Raw genomic sequence first — 23,133 nt, 5'->3', positions numbered from 1 at the left:
CGCAATAAATCTGGGGCTGGAGAGAGAAGTTGGATCCCGGGAAGAGGCAAGCGGAGTCTCCGGCAGCTGCGCGAGCGATCGCCGGTAGCAAAACCGAATTATCCGGACCAGGCATATTGCATTTCAAATCCTCCCTCTAGTCAGTAATTCTCGGCAAAATGGTCATCGATGCAAATTGACGCTTGGTTCCCTACTGGTCCCGTACCCGTCCTCCGCTGCCCCCCCCCCCCAAACCCGGCAGAGCGGACACGACTTTGATTGCAATTATGAGTCGCGCGCCGCTTGAGTGAGACACCCACGCCGCACGTTGCACTCCCAACCTCCCTCTACCCCTCCCCACACCCACACCGACGCCTTCCGCCTTGCCGTCCACAAAACAGTCGCATATGACGGACGACGGAATCGGCAGAACCTGCGGCTACAGTTAAAACATTTCCCTGGCACTTAAGAGCACCGTGGGGTGGAGTTGATTTCGTACCCGGATTAGACAAATTGTGTGACCAGTATTTTTTCCCGGTGCATACACGTGGACATTAAAGAAAACTGAGGAAAATAAGGTTGAAGCTTTCGAGATGCGGTTTTTTGGAGACGAATTTTAAAGACCAGTTGGAAGGATTGGATATAAAAATGAGAAAGAAGGATCGAGAAGCTGAATGATACGGGAAGGGGAACGCACCACGGCGGAATGAAGAAAATTACTGCGGTAAGGCGGCGGCGGTGTTGAAGAAAGTAACAAACGTATCCTGAATCTGAAGCAGCTGATGTTTGATGGGGATGGGACAAAAGAAACGTATCTTCCGTTTATCCCAAAATTCGGAGGTGTCTATCACTCGAATATACGAATAAATATATAAAAACACTGATATAGATTCTTAAAACATTGAAACACAAAGAAAAGGAACTCTAATACTATATGTATACACAGATATATATATATATATATATATATAGTATATATATATATATATATATATATATATATATATATATATATACATATATATAATATACAACCAAGAAAAAAATAACCAAGTGATTCGTTACAAATACATATCCTTAATAATATTTTGGAAAAAATTAAAACCGTTATCAAGAAACGAAAAACCCAACTACGCCAAATAATACCCCGACACAAATTCAAGATGTCATCCTTCCCAAGGTCAACGGATGTAAGCGAGAAGAATGAATCGGTAACAAACCTATTCACTCCATCTGACGAATAATTAACTTTTCCCTTTAATCGAGATTTCCATTTTATTAGGGCTCCCTTTCATTCTTTTGTCCCAGCTCAATCGCCGTCTTTTTTTTTCGGACGGAAGAATCACACTTCGATGGTTGCGTCATGAAGCAAACCACCAAACATTGGTTTCTCACGAGCACCGCTATTGATCCCTCATGGGGTGGAAGTGGGTGTAAATTTGGCCACAACTCGACGAAAGTCACCCAATCAAACTTGAAATTGCCGCCAATGCATATTGCACCACGGAGGGCTTATAAATACAATATATACCTCCCTCCGGGTACCCCTAATCTTTCTCCGTCTCCCACATATCAGCGCGGGCGTGCCCCCATGGGTGGAGGCGGTCACTAGGCACCGAGCGCATGAGTAAATACTACTCTCGCGTCGCCGCCATCGAAGCATCTGGAAGCTTCGACGGCGTTTGCACACACGCGAGTCTCTCCGGCACAGATTGCGGGACATAAGCAAGCACCCACGGGGATAGTTTCGGGAGGGGTGGCACTCCACCCCTCGCATTCATTAGTCTTTCAATCCGAAGATTGGCTGACTGCAGCATTGCCCCCGTTCTTCCCTCATCCAATTTTAATTCACCTTGCACCGCGAGAAGTCTCTCTCTCTCTCCCGCATCCCTCTTTATTTGCTCTACGTGCTTGCCCCGGATCTGCCCTCGTGGGGTCTTCCCGTATTTTTCCTTTTATATTCCTAACAAATCAATTGAGTCCCAAGGTGCTCCCAATTCCTCATTTCCTCCTCCCCGTATAGTGTTGGTCCATTCATTCTTCCTCCTCCCAAACGGTTCTCGGTTTCTTTTTTGTTACCTCTCCAATTGATCTAAAGTATCCGCTTAGAGCTAGAGGCTTTTAGCAAAAACTTCTACTCGATGCCGGTCTACTTTTGTTTAAGCCCCTGATGCTTCTGGCGTCACACTCCTCAGGAATACCTTGAACGAACAGCTTACTTGAATGCAAAGTTAGAAATTTTTAATGATAGCAGGTGTCTTTTCACTGTGAAATCCTCCTTCAAAGTCTGTTTCAATACAAAATTTTATAATAAGGTTACTCCTAAAATCGATTTTCACAGTAGGAAAAGTTGACCAATGTCAGGGCCAAAATTGTTCTTGATTGATTATGAAAATTGTTTCACGACACAGTCGCTTATTGGCTATTTCACTGACAATAGAATAAGGTGAAGAATTACATCCACACAATACCTTGCAAGCCGGCCCAAGGGCGAGTGGCGGGGTTTGTTAGGGCACCAGCCATGGAAAGTAGTTTTTGGGGGAGGCGACCGACAGATGTGGTCATTTACGCCAACAGGGATGGATGGGAAAGGTTGAAGTGTTGAGAGAAACCCGGCATCGGCATTAGCCTACTCTAAACGATAGGCGTAAAGTTGCCTGAGGCTTAACGTCCCATCCGACGGACGGCGTACCGTTATTTTACATAACGGCGCACCATAATAACTCAAATTGCCTCCCCCCCACAAAGCACCTCAATTAGAGATCAGGATTCCACTGAAATATATCTTCCACCTCCGGGTTCCGAACCCGGGCCCTCTGGGTGGCTACTGTACCATCCCGATCCCCCCAGCTTTTCATGCAGGATTATTAGTCTGCGAGTACATTCACTTCCATATACGATAATGAGGCTCATATTCAAGCACACGTGTAAAAACATGCGTGCCTTTACTCATCAAGTAATTGCTGTTGTGTTTTACCAATTCATTAGATTGAATTATTTAGTTTAATTCAATTTTTCTAGTAAGCGGATGTTTTGGAAGATTGAAATTACGGTTTTGATTTCTGAAAAGACGGTCGAAAACCGACTGTAAGTGCGGACCATTCGAAAATCGATAAATTCAATTACTAATATCATTTTCTCCACCCAAGGCACACCATGCTAAACAAAAACATTGCCATCGCAGTCTGATTGCTTGCGCACCGCGACGCATAACCCTCGGTCTCTCACTGCCGCCCACCCCTAGCTTCCTGGGGTGAGGGAAGAGCCGGCGGGACTGTACCAGTTCACCCAACGTCGTTTCGGACCGGGGATGCTTGCAAAACTTTCTCGGAGAACGACTATTACCATACAAGGGACTACGGTGTGGAGTTCAAGAAAAATCACTTGTACTCCCCAGTTTGCAGTATGAAAGTTGAAGGGATCCGAATAACTAGACGCTAACAGTTAGAATCGTGCTCTGTTTACCATGGTCCATGGCTATGAGCGTCTGCAGCGTAACGCGCCCGAAAATTATGACGGTTATTATGTTTGCTACGGGTCAACCTGGGGCAGCTGAATGCCGACATTCGGATTAAGTTGACGGGGAAGACTCCGCGGAACTGGAGTTAAAATTATTGCTTAGACACGCGGCAAGACATCTTCATAAACTCACTCCATTGCATTAGATGTTTGTTTCTCAAGAAGAATCCACAAAATACCACCGTCAAAACCCTGTCTCACTCTGTTATATTTTTTAACTTCGTAGTTAGACTGCTAGTGCAAGAAGACAGCTGGATCTCGAGAATCGGTTGGGGGTCAATTGGAAAGTACACGGAGCAGGAATGCAACTTCAATTGATTAAAGCGAAAGGGAACGAATTGACCACAAACGTACAACGGGTCGTCGATGAACGAGGTGGCGATTTCTTAAATTGATCGTAGGTCTGAATGGGGGACTAGTAACTCTACTAAAATTAACAAAATATGCTCGTAATTGTAAAACATGAAGTAAGACAAGCATCACTGCTGACACGGATACCATTCTTTGGTTAACGCAGACTCGTGCGTTAATAATTATTAAACTTACATTCAAATTTAAGCTGTGCCCAATTATCAACCGTATTTCAATAAACTATAACAAATATTTACCTTAGAAGCAGTTTTAAAATAGCATGCCGGCATAGTTTCCTTCAATTAAGGCCATCATTTTTCCAAATCAATCTTAAAATTACTCCGGTAACTGTGTCACTTGTTATATAAATATATATTTATATATATATAAACAATTTTATTGCTGTGGAAGCAAATTCCCTTGGAGCAGGATACATGCTACATGAGGTTATCACTGGAGTGACACAGGTTTACATAATGCATAGAATAAGGTAATTAAATCAGTCACAAAACACAATTTAACATCAGTTGAACGAAACATATAGTACAATACATACATATATAACGATAATACCATACCATACCAATAATTACCATAGCGTAAATATTTAAATGCTATTCTATTATTTCTCTCTACTTTTAACTTTCTAGGAAAGGGAACATTAGCCAACAACTCAAACTGAAAGTGCATTTAGTGTAGTGCCTAGTTTTAGAAATACGCAGATCCTTAGAAAACCACGAACTTATGTAATACTTGTACTGGATGTATCAGAAACCTATCTATGAATGGTATGATACTGCTAGTACTAACAGCCGTATCCTTTAATATTTCCTCCCACTCAAACCGACCTCCTTCTCCAACCGACGTTGCCACCTTCTGCGAGCTTCTCCCAACAACCTTCTCTTTTCCCCTCACATGCCCGAAACTTCGCTTGGCTTCCTAAAACGTGGGATACACTCACCTGTTCCCCTATCGTATCAAACAGTCTTTTGTCCGCCTTCCATTCCCAACAGCTATTTTACCCATTATTCAACCCTTACGATCCTCCTGGTATCTACGCTCAAAGGCAAGGTATCGGAAACAAGATTCATGGAAACTCCGATCCAAGACAAAATGTTTACTAATGTTTTATAAACGTGTCTACCTAAGTGCTTTCGATCTTCCGTCATACCCTTATTAAATAACTTCCCCCTTTCTTCCAAAATATCATTTAATTACGGGAAATTATGGAAGGAGTTACGTCAAGGATATACGGTATATATGTGCCTGACGCAGAAGAGACAGCACCCGGGTGGAAGGAAAACTCAAATCCATTCGCGCTTGCCATTTTGGATAGCTTCCAGTGCAGCAGCTAGAAATTCTTTTGAAATTCGGTTGCATGAGATGCGAAGACAATTTAACAATTTACGACCGAAATCCATTTAAGGGAGTCTTTCGTCGTCGCATGTGGCTCGTTTCCTCCGTGCGCTCCTCAAATCCGAGCTCTCCTTGGAGTCCTCGCTCCGCTGAACTTCTATGGGAATTCACGACTTAGAATAAGCAGAGACGCACTCGATGGGTAGAGGAGTGTGTGTACGTCTCCACCCATTGTGCTTCCACATCCCCGTTCTCTACGCGACGGAGCCCAAACAACACGAACGCTCCGGTTATTAGTTTGCACGGTGCGGCCGACATCTCGACGGGAAACTTATCGATCAAAATACCCGAAAGAAAAGAACATCTCTTCCTAATTGATGTGGTAAAATATTACTAGTTTGAGAAAATCACCGTTGGTTTTAGAGAATATATTTGATTTTAAAGCGAATTATGGACCAATTACCAGAGGAAAAAATCGACACGCGCAGCGTTAAAATGGCAATTTAAAGAAAATCAGGAAGGCTTTGATTAAGTACTATATATCAGGAAATATGATGCAATACATTTTAGAATAGCTATTGAAATAAAAGGACACGTTACCTTCATATCATCTGGGTGGCCACACCGTGAGTTATCCGTGAATACGCCTGAAAAAAGAAGAAACAAATCATTAAAATGCCTAAATCGAATGCGATCATAGACCTTAAAAAAAAAACACAGAGATATTATTGTAGTTGCATAATTACACTATTTCAAATGTTACCATCATGAATTTTTGTCAAGTAATATAGAAATGAATATCAGTGGGCTTAATCACATATAAATGTAATTATCAAAGCGAATTTGCGCAATACTTGTTACAGGTTAGCCCTTTGACATCCCAAAATAAAGATCTATAATGAAAAATAACAATTTTTACATCGGTTTTCCACCAACTTTATGGATTGAGCATTATACAACGAATTTGTCCTAACTTCACCCGCGCTATTAGATATATGAAATGTTGCTTTAATCGGCATTTGCTTAATTAAACAAAATGAGTAATAGGCAATCATTATCTGTCGATAACACGATCATTATTAATAACGCATTTAATGACCAGAGGTATCCACAGAGGATTAAACATAAATTCTAAACTAAAATTGTCGTCCGTATGCCACTAGTGCTTGATATCAATTACTCCAACAAACAGCGACATGCGTACCAAACTCGCGGGAACAATTGTTTTGTAATTAGTCGGAGTTCTCTTGATTAATTTAAATATATGCATAAAAACTAAAGTTAAATGAAATGATAACTAGCCCATTTTCTTCTACTAATTGCTATTGTAGGAATCATTTAGTCAGTGTATTAATAATACGAGTAAGAGCCTTAGGAATTCCACAACGTTTCGTTCAATCAGGTCCATAAAGGATGAAACCGATCAACGTTTGATTTATTTGGCATAAACTGAGCTTAGGCAGAGAAACCTGAAAATGATGAAGTAAAATCCACCGAATTAATGATGGCCATAAAATCGCTGACAAGACCACAGCCCGGTATTTGATCCATCACGATAGGGATACCTTTCGTATAAATTATGATGGAATGCGAGAAGCAAAATTAAACAGACTCATTAAATTTATCAGATTTGTTAAACAAAACATTGAATTAATCTGCTCTGCCAAGCCTCTTTGTAACAAGCAGTTGATTGCATCGTAGCAATCCTCAAATTGCATCGCTACAGCAGACGACAAGTGAGGAATGTTTCGTACAATGATCATTTATTTACGTGTCCTCATCAAATTATTATTCCTTCACTCCTAAAATAGATACCCCACATGCATTTAATCATCCATCTAATTTAAAAAAAACAGCCATTCAAGTGATATTTTTACACTGCAGAGAAAGCATGCTTCAGGTTCTTTTTTCAGTGAACATTAAAATCGTCATTGACCGTATGACATGAATGAATTTTTGGAGTTTTACACCTCCCTCTCTTTTCCTCAACAACATCTGTTTGAAATCAACCGACTATATCTTCGTCAAGAAGCTGATGTCACCTTTCCCATTTGATGCTTCATTCTTCTCTGAAGTCGTCTTATGGTTTAGTTCATCTGCAGATGAGATTCACTTATTCATTCCATACTGTGCTGCAACTTCTGCTTTTCGCGTACACGGATTTCAAGTGTACTGGGGATTACAGTTAAGTCTGAGACAACGTAGGTCTGATGCCTCTGTCACTCGCACACAATGTGGTGAATAAATTTAACCACATTTCCGGCGAACAAATATGAGCTTTATACGCATGATAAATGTATATAATCACATAGTAGAATGTTCCCCCTCCTCCGCGTCATTTCGACCACATTTCAGATGGATAATACCCCCCTCCCCAGGTATTTTCAACGGGATCGTTTCTCCAGAAGCACCCCTGCCCCGAACCCAAGCGATGATTTCCTCCTTCCCCGGAGAGGCACGAGACTCCACGAGGCACCACGGCACCCTGGCCCCGGAGCGATACGCGCCAGACCCGACATGGAGAGGGCCGGACAATTGCGGGGCCGGAATTTCCATTGGCGGCGGCACAGCCACCCCTGGCTCCAGAAGCGAAGGGGCGGCCGTCCTTCCCACCAACCCACCCCCACCGTAAAAGCTTACCTTGGCCCACCGAAGCGAGCGCAAGACAAAGAATCAAAGCACATTATTACCGGGGAGGGACACAATCAGGAGAGACTCCTGGGGGGCGGAGGGAGGGAATAAAGGGGGCCCGGGGATAGGGGTCCGGGCCCTCTCCTCTCTCTCCTCACGCCCGGTTGCGCTCCGCATACCAAAGATGAATTTATTATTCCTGCGAGTGGCGGTAGCGCGACTACACGGCCTCCCTCAAGTCCCCTAAAGTGCCCGAGGCCTCCCCACTCCATCTCCCTCTCTCGTTGTTAAGTCTAACAATGGACCGTGGATCCCCACGGGGGTGGGGGAGGGGGGGTTGGTGGTGAGAAGGAGACTGGGAAAATGAGGGGGCCGGGGTAGTGGGAGGTGGGGGGTGGGAGAGGAGAATAGAGGGGGCAAGAATGGTTTGTATTCCTCACTCTCTCCCTTTCTCCTTCACCACGGGTTCATTTCGATGTCTCACATAAAGTATTTCACAAAGCCAACGCAGAAGGCATTGATCCATATTTAATGCCCCTTGATTAGCGAGGGGATATCGGCGGGAGGCGTTTTGGGGGGGGGGGCTGGAATAACAGAGGGAAAGGGGCGCGTTTTCTCTCGCAGTCAGCGGTAAAGGGGGAGTGTGCGTCCGTATGCAGACCGGGGGCCGAAGGGGAGGATGGAGGGTGGGTTGGCAGTGGACAGGCGGAGAGGGGATTCCGCCGGGCTAACGAGATTACGTAGAAGGGCTCCGGCGGTAATAAGGAGACGGCGCAGGCCCCGGAGGAGAGGGGGACGAGAGGACTAAGGGGGCGAAGAGGGAAGGGTTTGGATCGCCGCAGGGCGGGGGAGGGAAGTGTAAACCCATCCCTCCCCGCCCATCGGAAGGAGACGAGAGTACCGAATCGTTTTACAGGTGTGGAGGGGTGGGGAGGAAACTTTTCCCAGCCTCGGAAGGTGAGGCGTGAGAATGAATGGAGTCACGTGTGGACGTCTCCCCATCCCTCCATGATTAACGCGGATTGGAAGTAGACCGGGTCGTTAGTCAATTCCTCCCGATGACACGATTCATCTGCATTCACCAGGAGGTCTTGCAAATGTTCCAATGGTGTGTGGATGGGGACGAAGAATTTCCAATGGGGGAAGAAGGAATGGAAATGAAATGAAAAGAATGCCCAGGAGGTATTGAAAAAGGAGAAGTGATGCGAAAGACCAATGGATGACCTTCCGTACGGAATTAAACCCCCGGTCATTTTTTACAGCCTACTCGCTACGTCTTGGTGAAATGTCATAAGGTGATAGTGTTTGTTTGGCGAAGATATTAATCGGTCGAGCGCAAAGTGGATGTTTAATGCAGGGTCGAAATGCGTTTAAGGTAGGTTTCAGTTGATATTGCAAAAAGGTTGGAACTACCCATGAAATCGCACATTAGGCTTGACTGGATGGTCATGGTGAATGTTCGAATCCTTAAGCTCAATGCGGTTTCCTTCAACTCTCGTGTCGTTTATCGCACACATTAAGTTTCTCTATTATAGCTATTTCCTATTACAGCCACTGAACCATCGTAGTTTTTATAGGAAGTGCGGTAGCCAATTGTCGGTCTCTTACCCGGAGGATCTTACTTTATAAAACCTGGTGACAGTTCCAAACAAGTGTTATCAAGCATGACGAGCTGAGGAAGGAAATTTTGTGGGAAAAATAAGAGCTAGGTTCGTCGGAAGTCCACGCGACATAATTTCTACGAAATATTCATTAATGACCGTCCAGAATACTGAGTTTTTCGGGCACTGCGTCAGCGTCAAGCGTCAAAATACTTTTATTTATCTCCCTATGCTACAGAGACTCCACGGAAGATGTTTGCAGTTTGACCAGAGCAAGGATATAAAATGAAACTAATGGCATTAACGTTCATTTTCAGTCTGGAACCTTGTTATAGCCCTAAAATTAATTAAAATAATTATTTTTTCGAAAAATTGTTTCACTTCAATCTAAACGAAAAGATTTCCAGGTATCTCAGATTCCTGGACCACACACGTTTTTATTGAACGTGCGAAAAAAGGAGTTGAAATTTGTTCTGTGTATTCAGGGTCCGGTTCTGCAAGCCAAAACGGAAAATAAAAACCTAAGGCGTACCGACTTTAAATTTATGCCCAATAGTATTTCGGGGCATTAGAGCGTTTCATACGCAAAGAAAAAACTAAGTCGAACGTTTTTGGTGCTCAATGACTGCAAGGATGGATCAACTACTATGTTTAAAAGTTGATTTTTTTTTATCATGCGTCATCCTTATGCTCGGTGCATACATTAGGACTTTTCTATTATTTAAAAGGAGAGGAGAACTCAGAAGGAATATGCAAAGGATATGAGTAGATACAAAACCGCATGAGATATGAGTCTGGGATGCAAACCTTTCGGAATTCTGGGCACGAAGCCGGAATAGAACCCAAGGGATGGCCGTTGGAAGTGCCTCCGCCGAAAGGCGTGGACTGCAAGCGGGGGAGGGTGGCGGGGCGGGGGTGAATGGATACGGGGTGGGAAGGGGATGAAAGCGAGGGGCGGATGCCACGGCTCAAGGGAATCGGCATTATGAGAAGGGAAACCTAATCTTGCCAGGGTGCAGGCGGAAATCGCACGGGCAGCTGATTTTGCAATTGCATCAAAGGGCAGCCATTTGCGGAGGACTGCAAGGCAGTTAACTCGGGAGGCATTTCGTTGGCGGGCGCGGAATATTGCGGCATCGCCCGCGGCGCTCTCGCTTCGTCGACTCGGGGATGTATGCGGAGAGAGGGCGGGGTGATCCATGCGCCACGCGCGGCAATGGGCGGCCAGAAGGAATGTTTCGGAATAACCGTCGGCCGACCCAACTTATGATTCGGTCCGGGTCCGGTTTAATTTGGTTAATATTTACGTTTCCTTGAATCAAAGGCTAAATATCTATTCATCATTCCGTTCTCCACGTCTTCACACGTGAACAGACGTAAAGATAGCAAAAGTTTCGATGGGTGTCTTTTGGGTTTCTGAGGTTGAGCATAGACGAGCTTGAGAAATATGGGTTACGAGTAAGCATGGGTATTTATCGCAGAAAAAGCAAACCACTGAGATTTTCATGAAACAGGAAAATCGCGAATAGCATTCAAGTGGGAAGAAGTAAATCGAAGTAGGTTTCAACCTAACATACTTGGGTATTTTTTAAGTAAATGGGTGTCGCCGGAGGGAAACCTACATACGTAATTCTATAGAATACGTTTTCATGAAATATTCAATAGAATATTGTTTCATGGAATTAGTATTCCAAATGTTTCCCTCGACATCTCCGTTAATTTTCTTCATCTCTAAAGTTCTCTATATTTCCCTAAAATGTGTACGCTTTACATTATATGCTCCTCTTGTACATTACAGCTTGTAACTGAAATGCTGTACTTCTGCACTTATTCAATGGGCGATTCCAATATATTTCGCACTACGTACATTTGCCATTTTTTAGGAGAATAAATTTTTGTCAATAGAAGAACATGCAAAGGGGTGGGAATATTTTGCTGGCACGGTGTATCAACTCCTAACGAAAACAGTGAATATGACAGTATTAAAACTATCGTTCAAGGTATTCAAAACCTAATCTTTGGCAAAAGAAGAAGAGAGCCGATTAAAGAATTTCGAGACGTGGTTAAAAAAAAGAAATAATAGTAAATTGAATAGAGAGGAAAGAATAATGACGAAATGTTTCAAGTGGTGAATGGAGAGAGTAAAATGATAGGTAAAATTTAATTATGGTGAAAAACCTGAGTTGAGGGTATTGTTGGGGAAGGGAGGAAGGGAAAACAAAGAAATAGGGTTTATTAAACTACATTAAGGGTGGTACAAAATATGACCAACTGACGGAGGAAACAATGTAGGGAAAGCAAGATTTACACTTGGAGGAATACCGCACGAAGTGTAGTAACGCAATTGCCGTAGCACACCATCCAGAGCCTACGTTCAATAGATTAAAATAGACTATCTATGGTGATGAATGCAATGCGCATGGGTTGAGATCCCTCTCGGAAACCTTCGTCCGCGTAGTGGTCTCTGGTGTTAAGCGTCATGCAGCGGAAGTTCCCTCCCAGCACACTGATATGCTGATGCCCAGAAGGACGTGCTGGGAATCCACTTATCATGGCCCCAATTTTGAAAGGGGTGGAAAATAATCCACAAAGGATGGCTTGAATTCCTTATAATTTTCAGGAGCAGCAGAGGAAACGTCTATCTAGCATGAAACGCTTCAGGAATAGTGTCACACCGACATTTTCCTAGTCGATTCAACGACTTCATAACTCTCGCAAATTTAAAGAGTAGTCCAGAGTTGTACCCTGACGTATCTAACTCCATTTTCTAAGCGAAGTCCATTGAAATGTTAGAACCTCTTTGTTTGGATACTGCTTTCGCTTTGGAGAAGAGACCAACAGATTTTATGAAGATGCAGTTTTTGTTGAAATGCTACGCATATCCGTTTATTTAATATCGCAATATGCTCCAAGAACAATTTTAGCCACATAATATAAAAGAAAGGACTACTCTTTAAAGATAACTAAATATTCTGACCCCGATTCAATTTAATAATTTGGAAACAATTAACTGTTGATTTAAATAAAAAATTTATAATCCACTTCGTTGGGTCAAATCTAACTTCAACATTTTAATCATCCTCCTACATATTTTTAAACTTTTTTATTCATACATTTTATCATTTTACAATATAAAAAAGATACATTGACTTTCATGAGAGTGTGAGAGAAAACTACGGTGAATTAAATAGGATTATCGCCGAGAAGTGGTTTTGGAGGTCGAAACAATTAAGCACTCAGCATTTGGACGACATGGGAAAAAATTAAAGAAAGTGCAAATTTAATCGCCGAATGTAATTAAGGTTAAAATAATGGAATTATATCGGAAGCTTCACTCGGAAATCAAATTAAATTTCGCCGAATAGAGGCACCAAACATGCTCGAGCAACTGATTAAACTGGAACAGATAAAAAAAAGGCCTTCGAAATGGTGAATAAGCCTAACGAGCAGGCCGGACTCTAGGGTATGTGGGTCTCCGAAGGTGAAATACGATAATTGGCTCCCCTCCATCATCACCCTTATAGGACGACGGGAAGGGTGGTGGTGGGCGGAGGGGGTGGAGGGACTGGTTGGGTCAAACATCAACCCCTTTCCAGTTCCTTCCCGCGCTCTCCATGGACTGATAAAACGCCTCCTGGCGATTCCCTGCTTGGGTTTGCTGGTTTTCCGGCGAATCCAACCCGAAGAGAGTACTTTTGTTTTCATCGCCACTGAAGGAGGATTTGGTGGGGTGGGGGAGGATTTCCTCTTTTTCCCAATCCCTCCCACCCCCATTCTTCCACCGCTCCCCGGCTACCTCCAGCCCTTACTTCCTCCATCCCTCTAGAGCTCCCCGCCTCCACGGGAATTGCCTTAATGAAAACGCTTTCGGGATAGTAGAGACGCCTATCGGCGAAAAAAATTCAAAAATTGAATTGTTGATAAGAAAGGAGGATGAAAGTGGCTAATTAAGGAGAGGTGGGAGATGTGTTTGGGAGATTGCGAAGGGGGAGACAGGGTGATAAGGCCCTTAATGGATGACCAACACCACCGCCAGCCCCAGAATATATTACGTAGGCACGAAGATTATGTACACAAGGGGTTATAAAAGCATAGATTCGTGTTTACCACCAACGGGTGGGTACAGGCATAGAGGGAAATAGGTATAGAGGGGATGGAGGCAGAGAGGAATGCTGGGAGTAAGGAAGAAAAAATATGATTAATAGAAAAAAAACCGCGTCCTCACACAATGTTATTTTCTCTCTCTCTCCTCCACTGCCGATATTTCGTCGCTTCTTCTTCGAAAGAACCCTGAAATGTTTTGTAGTCCATAAAATGCGCGCTTGACAGAGCATTAGCAAAGAGTCGGGATCATTTTCACTTCACACAGGTACTCGTGGTGCCCAGGGGAAAAAAATATGCATATCTCGACCCATGTTTATCACTGGACATGTCCGGTGATCAAATCTGGTGGCATTGGAGGTTGCGTGCGATACAATCCTCCGCATAAGTGTCCGCCCACGGGGGCAAACATCATGTTTAGGCTAATTGAGGCAAAAGTAAGAGTGCCACGAGGTTATCTTTCCGGAGTGTGAATATCAACCGGACAAATGTCACCATAGGTGGCCACGATATCAATCAAGGGCAGGGACGAAACCGCTTCTATGGACAATAACACCTTTAACTGAGAAAGAATAATCCAGGATGCTCCAAATACATTTTAATTGATTTTTCCAAACTCACGGATTTTTGTATTTTAAAAATATTAATGATAATATCTATTTTTATTTAATACATAAACAAATTTTGATGGTAAAATTGGGGAAACGTGATGTTTCTTAGACAATAATCTGAATTGGATGAAAGTGATTAAATAAGTAGTTTTACGTGTATACAATCCAAATTTTAAAGTTTACTCCACACCACTTAAACATAAAACATTTTTAATATTTCACATTTTTACAATTATCATTTAAATCAACTTATTTTCAATACGACACTAAACTAATACAATTATTGAACATTTGAATGAAAATATGAATTATTTATCACTCCTTACATCAATATTCCTCCCGTGTTAGCTCACACACTCATGTTCATTATGCTAGAGGAGTGTAGCATTGTCGTCGGGTCCATTCATGAAAAACAAGATGAATAATTTTGTAATAATCAGGAATTTCTTGCATATTTTTCCCCTATTTTTGCATTTCGGTGATGATGTGTGTGAAGGAAAAAGAAATGCTCAAATTTCAGTGCTTCACGGGATCACTATGTTACCATTGTATCTTATGCCGATTGAAATTGCATTTATATTTAATTATTCCACGATTGAGTTGCAACGTTTTAAATGTAAGCTGTCTGATTGCTTTGATATAGCGATGAGCTTTCGAATTTCCCCGGCCTCCGGGGAAATTCGAAGGCTCATCGCTTTAAGATTAAGGTTACGTGATACCCTACGTAAGGGGTAGAATAAACTTTCACGACATGAGAATAAATAATTCGAACTGTATACCCACACACTCTCAAGACTTGGAGTATTTTGGTTATTAGCGAAGAAAAGAATGATCAACCATGAGTAAATATGAAGCACCCGTCAACCCAGGGTTTGCAGTAACGTGTCTTTGTATTTGAATGCGAAAGTCTACTCTCAATTGTCATTAAACGAAGCCTCCGTTTTCATTTCTTCCCATGGCCAAGGTATGCTCATTGTCTCATCCGCCTAGAGAACTGACTGTTCACTGAGTCCTCACACCGTCTCATTCCGAGTATCAACCATAATGGTCAAACTTTGCGGCAATGGTCTTGCCAACTAAGATGTTCATTGCGAACCTCAGCCTTCTCCAGTATCCGAGGTAAGATGGATAGTAATAAACTATAAGATAACATTTAAGACCACGTATTTTTTTGCATATTATAAGAGCATTAGCATCTCATAAAAGCACCAAAGTCCAGCCAACTGCTGAATGGTTTGGAAAAGGAGACAAAAACGTTTCGCCGGAAGCATGTGGCATGATGAATTGGATTTTGAAAGGAAAGAATTTGTTTGAAAGTTTTATTTCGCTACTTCGATAGTATTGGATAAGTACTGAGGTGCGTGTGCATTGTATATTAAATTTTTATGATCTAGTTTTCGTCAGTCTACTTTTAAATAGAACTTAAATGCTATGGAAATAAAGTCCAGTAATAAACGAATTGAAGGGTTAATTTAATTAATTGACATGATTGTAATTGACATAATTGTGTTCTGTTTTATCACTATACAAGGAGCATTTAAAATATTCATGAACCTTATTCTAATACATAAAAGTAGATACCTATTTGTTTCCCATCCACCTGCAGGATATCATTCACCAAAACCACTCCACTCCTCTGACTTACCCAAGGCCGAAGGAGGAGTTTCGAGATATCCACGCTACGTGATCGAAGGGGCCGAATTATGTGATTGCTGATAATTCATAATAAAATTGAAATTACAATCAAAATGGATAAAAATTAGAAATAATATGCGAAAAAATTATGAAATGCAAATTTTGGAGCAATTTACTGAAGTCATAAAGATAAGTTCACGTGGAAACTACACCCAACAGATGCACCACATGGACGTGCGCAGGGATATCATTCACGAAAGTGGAGAGAACGAACTCGATAAAAGGGAGATTCGTAATCCCGTGTTTGCGTTTCCCGTATTTTAACTGTATCCATACGTGATTAATTGGAGGGAAAAACGTATTCTAGGATCTATCCTTCCGGCAGGATATCTTTTGAGTCAAGTCCCCTCGGACCTTTGCAACGGTTTAGATTCTCAGCCGTTGACACCAATTGACCAACTTTGAACATTATCCTAACAGGCTGTTGATGGAAGAACAATGAGGGACCCCGTCGTCGAAAATTTTCCCAGAAGTTGCGACGAGAGTAGTAGTAGTATTTAGGGGAAGCGACCGACTGCTGAGGTCATTTGCGCCATAGGGGGTGGACAGGAAAGGATGAAGGGTGGAGAGAAACCCGGCGTCCGCATAAGCCAACTCTTAACGAAAGGCGCCAAGGGGTCCGCAGCTTAACGTCCCATCCGACGGACGGCGTATTCACTCAAAGTGCCCTCCAAAAAGCACCTCAATTTTAGGGATCGAGATACCTCTGAAAAATATTCAACACCGCCGGGACTTGAACCCGAGCCCTCAGGGTAGTAAGCCAGTACGATAGCCACCGCACCAATCTCGATCCCCGCGACGAGAGAGAGAGTGTGTTTGTGTTGCATGTTCATGTGGTGGTGGTGTTTCACATTCTTGCTTGTTGTGTCCTGGCTTGCGTGTTGTTGGATGGCTTTCGTGCTGCACATCCTGAGGTGCAGTTTTTTGTTGGTTTGTGGCATATGTGTTTGAATGAGTGTCGGATGAAGGGATTTTTGCATGAGTGTGTGCGCTGCTGTGGGTGTAATATTCCATGTTGTTGGTTTGCATGTGGTATTGTTCCTTTTAACGGTTGGGGACCTAACTACCCCCGTCACACGACCTTGCGGCGTCTTGCGGGGTATTATGTAGATGTAGATGAGAGAAACAGATCTATCAGATACTGATTTTATGTCGCTATTAACTGACAGGCATATTCCAAGTTTGGCTTAATGTCTCGATGTCATGCATGATACTATTAGTGATACATACATGATACATGATAGTATTACGCACGTTTGGTAGCTTTGTGGTGTGATAAGTAGAGGTATGAGTCTTTATGTTTCCCAGGTTATGCAGTGACGGTTTCATCATCTGTGTTTTGTATTTCCTCGCCCATCTAGGCTGTTTTCTCCTCAACGAACAGTTATCAATAGAAATGATTTTTTAATGAGTTGCAAGCATTCACATAAATTTAGAGTTGAATATAACCAATGAGATACATTGAGTATTTTATCTTCATTTATTCCTCGCTATGTTTTCAACCTGCGCGTTTCACAAGCGCCATTCAATACCTATTTTTCCTCAAAATTAGATCCAACTTGGTATTGAAACCCCAGCATTTTTTTACATAGCGTTAGTTATCCATGTTACAGAATGTTTATAGGCTTCTCTGCAAAGTTCACTTTTTTCCAACGTTGGAACGTTGGCAGTTATTGTGGAACGAGGTGTCGCAGGAAAATTTAAGTAAGACAGATAAGTCGAAAGTATTAATTAGAAAGTTTAAATGAATGCGTGCATCTCTTTCAAATCTAAAGAAACAAGGTCCTCCCTTGGGTTGTTCCGAATGTGCAGGACATAACATTGTCCTATATCACAAAGAACTATTCTTAATAAGGCAAAGACGAAAGTACGCAATGAAATCATTCAAATCAGTGGCATCCATAGAATATTACGTCTCAAGTAGCCACCATGAATTGATGGCTCGCTCTGTACCAAGTGATACGGCTAACGAAATTCACACGCATAGGTTAAGGCTAAACTTAGACGATAATGACTTACCAGCTAAAGCCCTTGTTGATTCCATCTAACTAATATCAAATTTTCCAGATGAAATTGCTCACCTCGTATCTTCACGCCCCGAGCAGCCAGAGAATTTACGGATCACAAGAACAACGGCGGAGTCGTGTTACACTCATTGTTTTAAGCCCTCATGGTCGAAAGCTCTCGTGAATATTACATATGTTGTATAGTATAAGAAACGTCCAAACCGAATCCAAATAAAGCCTCTCTGGTTCTATCTGCTTAATGTGGTTTTTTTATTTTCTGTATCACTGCAATCAACACAGTATAGTTTTATGAGCAAATACCTATTAATATCTAACTACCTGGCGCTCAGTTTTGTCACCTGCATATCAATTAGCTAGTCCACTGAAAACATTGCTTTTGCAATGCAATGTTCTCAATCACATATGCAAGGGCGTTGAATTCTCACTTTATTAAGCGTGGTGGCAAATTTATTTTCACTGCAAGGTTCGGCATGAGAAAAAAAAGATTCGTAAATCCATTTGCAGCCTAGAGAGACGGAACCTCGACATTCATTACGCATTCACTTTTAACCTGACGACACCGGTCATGAGTTTGATGCGGGCGAGTGCGAACATCGATCGAAAAATATAACTCCCGCTCGCAACCACGGGGGCATCTGGTTCTCTCGGTGGGCGTCTCCTCCCCTACGGGGATGGGGCCTCCTCCCGGCGCGTGGGCGACAGGAGTGGGCGTGTTGCGAGCGGGACGGGCCTCTCCCGCCGGGCCTGTGGGGACCCCGAGCCCCGCCCGGTGGAAGGATTATTGTTCCAGACTCGTGCGGGTCCTTTTGCCGCCGTCTCACGCCAAAGCATTTCCAACCAGGGGTGGCTGGACGGAGTCGGCAGCCAGTTTCCCTCTGCCGCCCATTAATCGCACCTCCCTTCTCAAAGGGCACCGGGCGGGTCAGTCCCTTTCAACCCGCCCGCCTTCCCAAATTGACGCCGCCCCCGCAGAACAACCCCCCTTGCCTCCTCTCAACCTTCTCCCTCTCAACCCCCGCCCACTCACACCCAACCAACCCGGGGCAGGATGTACGGGCACGGTCCGCCGACTCAATATTGCACGCGGAATTTACATGAACCACACGGGACGACTCAAAGGAAGTCGTAATTTATTTATTTATTCAGTTATTTATTGCCCTCCAAACAAAGTGATCACAGGGAGGGTACAAAAACAAAGCTACACGCCCTCAAAGTAATTTTCATTAAAAATACTTGACGAGTTTCATCCGCTGCGTAAAAGTTAGGTTGTTCCAAAAGATATGCCTGAAATGTCCTGAAAGACTTTCATTTTCCATCCTGCGAGACTTTATTAAATGGGTTACGTATCGAAATTGATTATTTTAATTTAGCCGTTAAGCAATAAACTTCCTCATTTCCGGTATTCAGGATATCCTACGGAAAGTCTCCAAAGACACATTTTCCTTCCATTCCATAACAAAGCCAATCTTTTACAAAGCAATATATACAATCGATAGTGTTTCATCTAGTAGCTACTGATTATAATTTAAGAATTTTACGGGATTTTGCTACCTCAAGCCACCTTGTAGTCTTTCATGTGAGTAATATATTTCCCAATTTATAAGGGTATCCTCATAGCCTTCTTGTTTTAAATAAGTAATGACTATGCATTTATAAGTGTGTAAAATATTTTCTCTGTTTAATTAATTTCCTAACTAAGTCAATAATTGACTAAAGTTGTGTTTAAAGTGAATAGTGATGTTATATTCCTGAGAATCAAGCTTCACTCCACAGAAGACTTGAATGAAATGGAAGGAGTAGGAAGTGTACCTTGAATCTAAGAACAGTCAGCCACATATTAAACCGAAGGACTGTAAAGCTAATAACGCTGGATCATTAAGAAAATTCCAATAGTCGGTAGTAAGGAGATGGAAAGAATAAGCTGAAAATAAAAACGCAATCAACAATAAAATATAAAACAAGCACATTCCAAAGAAACTGCGGGAGATGCCGCAACAGTAACTTTTAACGGAGTCATCCGCTAATGTGCATTTCAATGCAACAGTTTCAGAGTGTAAAAATCATTCGCCTTGACTGGGATTCGAACCCAGATCCAAAAATTTCAGAGTTTAAGAGGACGCCTCGGTAGCTTAAGTGGCTAAAGCACTCGACCGGATATTGAGGGATCTGGGTTCGAATCCCAGTCAAGGCGAATGATTTTTACTCTCTGAAACTGTTGCATTGAAACAAGCACATCTTTATGGTTGTACATTTACTACAGTCTGTCCCAAAAATAAGTAGAATGATTTTTACCACCAATGCAGATGGTTGGAGTGAGGTAATTTGTATTGGGAAAAGTGTTGGGAGTTCTTGGGAAAAAATCACAACCCACGTTAGTTAACTGTGGGCGTTTACATGGTGCGGATTACTGCTAGACTGGACCCCTGTTCGACAGTCACGTCACGCATTCACGATAACACTTTCCATGGAGCAATGACGAGGTATAAAACTGTGCATTAAGCTTTGAAAATTGCGTTCGGAAACCATGACCATGTTCAAATGCTTATGGAGATGGAGAAACGTCCCCAGTAATAGTTTTATGCTTGCACAGGATGTTCTGGGAGGGTAAAGAGGAGGTTGACGATGAGGAACGCCCTGGACATCCGTGTACAACGCAGTATGATGAAACTGTGCAAAAACTGAGACAAAATTTTGATTGATATCCAAGTATCAGGATGTTAGCAGAAGAGTGCAATATTCAGAATACAACAGTGGATTGCATTCTTTCAGAATATGTAGCTATTAGAAAGGTGTACCAAGATGGTCCCTAAGGTGCTGTCAGAAGACTCTTTGTGTGACAATCTTGTCTTGGACCACTTAGACTACGGTAAAAGTGATCTGAATTTTTTCGAATAGGTGGTTACTGGTAGAGAGACATGGGTCTTTGAGTACGACCCAAGTATAAAGCATTTGAGTACCATTTTGGACAACTGGATGATGTCAAAGATGCCATGACGAGGTGCCTAAACGAGGGTCATGTTTGTGCATTACATGAAACATACCGCAACTGGTGGAGTTACTGGCATTGGTATGTCGATACATAAGGGTGCTCTTATGAAGAATTTTAGCAATTTTTACTTTGATCTAAAATAATAAATGTTTTTCCCCAGATTTATTCTACGTATTCTCGGGACAGACCTTGCGTTTCAGGAAACCTTTCGCTCATGAATTCTTCCTCTGAGAGCCAAAATATATCTTTTAGATTGAAACAGTTCCTCTAGAGTCACGAATCAGGAATATTGCTAATGCCTGCTCACCCACTGGATGAATATATTTTCCCTCCTGTTTTTCAACCAGAGCAGACGAGACTCAACTGCTTTTTGTGATACAATGAATGACGTTGCTCTCAGCGAACGAGGTGTGCCTTTCTAGATGATAATTAGGTTTCAAAAACCAAGCTTAAGGGGAAAATTGAGCCAGGATGCACCGCTAATGGAAAAGTATGAAAGGAGGGTTTTACACTCATTTGGTCAGGTTGATATAAATAATGAGACTCGAAATTACAAACAGATATGCGAAGAAGGAGTAAAGGATTTGAGGTTAATGTATAGGCCGAGAAAAGAATTACTAAATGCCACCGAAGAGACGGCCAAGAGGAGCGATATTGGGAGTCTTAGGAAAAGAGAAAATATGTGTAAACAATTTATGAGACAGAGGCGAAAGGAAGTAGATCAGTTAATAGAGGAAAGTTACCAGAAATGACGAAAAATCAAGCTTCCATGACTCCGCCTACTCTTAAAGAGAACGGTGTGGTATCTTTGTTATTCAAACGACGAATTACATACTCGCAATTACAGATTTAATAAGTTCAGGTGAACTTCGAAGGCACTTTGGAAGCAGTAAGAAAATTATAATATTGAATAAACTCGGATAAGGACCTCGGGTGTATGGCCACAGAAAATTAACTTAATCATGTCTGTTACCAACAGTTGAATGCTATTAATAACATACACAATTGATTGTCATCAAATATGAAATTATACTATCATTAAAATATCAGGAGATATTTCAGATACATAAAAAATCTGATGCTTCATAAAAGAAGACTTGGTAGAAGATAAAAAGGAAAAATAATATAGCCATAATGAGCAAAAGTGATTCTTGTTAAATGAAGCTTCATCTCCATTATCAGTGAAAAATTGACGTGGAACTAGCTTAATGCTCAAGTGTTTGTGCTTAACACAAGTTTCGGTGAGCCTACGCACAGATATAAATGTAAGGAATATGACGTAGATGAGGATGCCTGGGGTAGCATTAGCTACTAGAGAATTCCATTTGAAGTGCTCTTCACATGACAACCAAGCATGGATCGAGTCATCACTGAAAACCTCTGCCATCCACCCGGGTCCTCAGGGTGAGAAGCCAGCGCACGAGTAATAGTGCAACTCAATCCGCTAATTGGCGAAAAGATCATTTATTGTCAAAGAGCAATAAAGGTGGCGAAGGAATATAAAACGAAGAATACAAGGTTTACTTACTGAGAATTGGAGAGCTGAGTTTGAAACGAAAAATTGTTGTCAATGCTCTACAATATTATTGATTGACGAAAAATAATTTTATAGATCTAGTACTTAAAGATAAAATGAAACAATTTCAAAAAGAAATTAAGTATTTCAATGTGCAAAATAATTGAGTGCAAATTTGATTTACTTCCGCAAGATGGGGAGTATCACTGATGAATTCCAGAAACCTTGTCAAGTTAAACCTAACAAATTATGTACTTAAGCTCGGGATCAAATTGAAATTAGGAAAAAAGAGAGAGTGAAAGTCCCATGTAAGTAATGTGATAAATTATAGAGCTAAAATACAACATAAGATAGGTTGCCAATCTTCTCTCGTCAATCTTTAGGACACTCAACAGAATGTAAGAGAAGCACGAGGTGATATGAGATTGGATTTAAGAGTAGCCGGCGAGCTAATTTAATTCAAGCTGCCAGCCAAGGAATTAAAGCCATTTTTGAGCACATTAAAGTTCCAATCGACAATAGATTTACATGATAAAGGTACAAAAAACAACGAAGCGAAAGAATTTAAATTCTGACAAATGAGGAATCTTAAGTAATGCGTTGAAGCAGGGAAGATTTAATTAGAGAAACGAGAAAAATACAGGAAATGCATTTGCCTAGCTTCTCAAATTATCATTGAGGAGGGATGCAGGATGGGGTGACGAGAGACGAAAATTACGCTTTCATTTTGCTTCGAAACTGAAAGTCATCTCCAAAG

The 23,133-nt window shown here is 42.0% G+C and overlaps 1 protein-coding gene across 1 annotated transcript in view; it reads right to left on the bottom strand.

Moving 5' to 3' along the window:
* LOC139698710 (insulin-like growth factor-binding protein complex acid labile subunit) overlaps positions 1-23,133 on the bottom strand; it is a 1,245,847-nt gene that overhangs the window by 748,226 nt on the left and 474,488 nt on the right. Inside the window, exon 4 of the mRNA XM_071597590.1 lies at positions 5,806-5,852. The gene's annotated coding sequence lies outside the window, so the exon portion shown is untranslated. The remainder of the gene's footprint in view (positions 1-5,805; positions 5,853-23,133) is intronic.

This window comes from Hetaerina americana, unplaced genomic scaffold (genome assembly GCF_022747635.1).
Source record: "Hetaerina americana unplaced genomic scaffold, ioHetAmer1.1.p SCAF_9, whole genome shotgun sequence".
NCBI lineage: Eukaryota > Metazoa > Arthropoda > Insecta > Odonata > Calopterygidae > Hetaerina > Hetaerina americana.
This window is presented reverse-complemented; position numbering and strand designations above follow the sequence as displayed.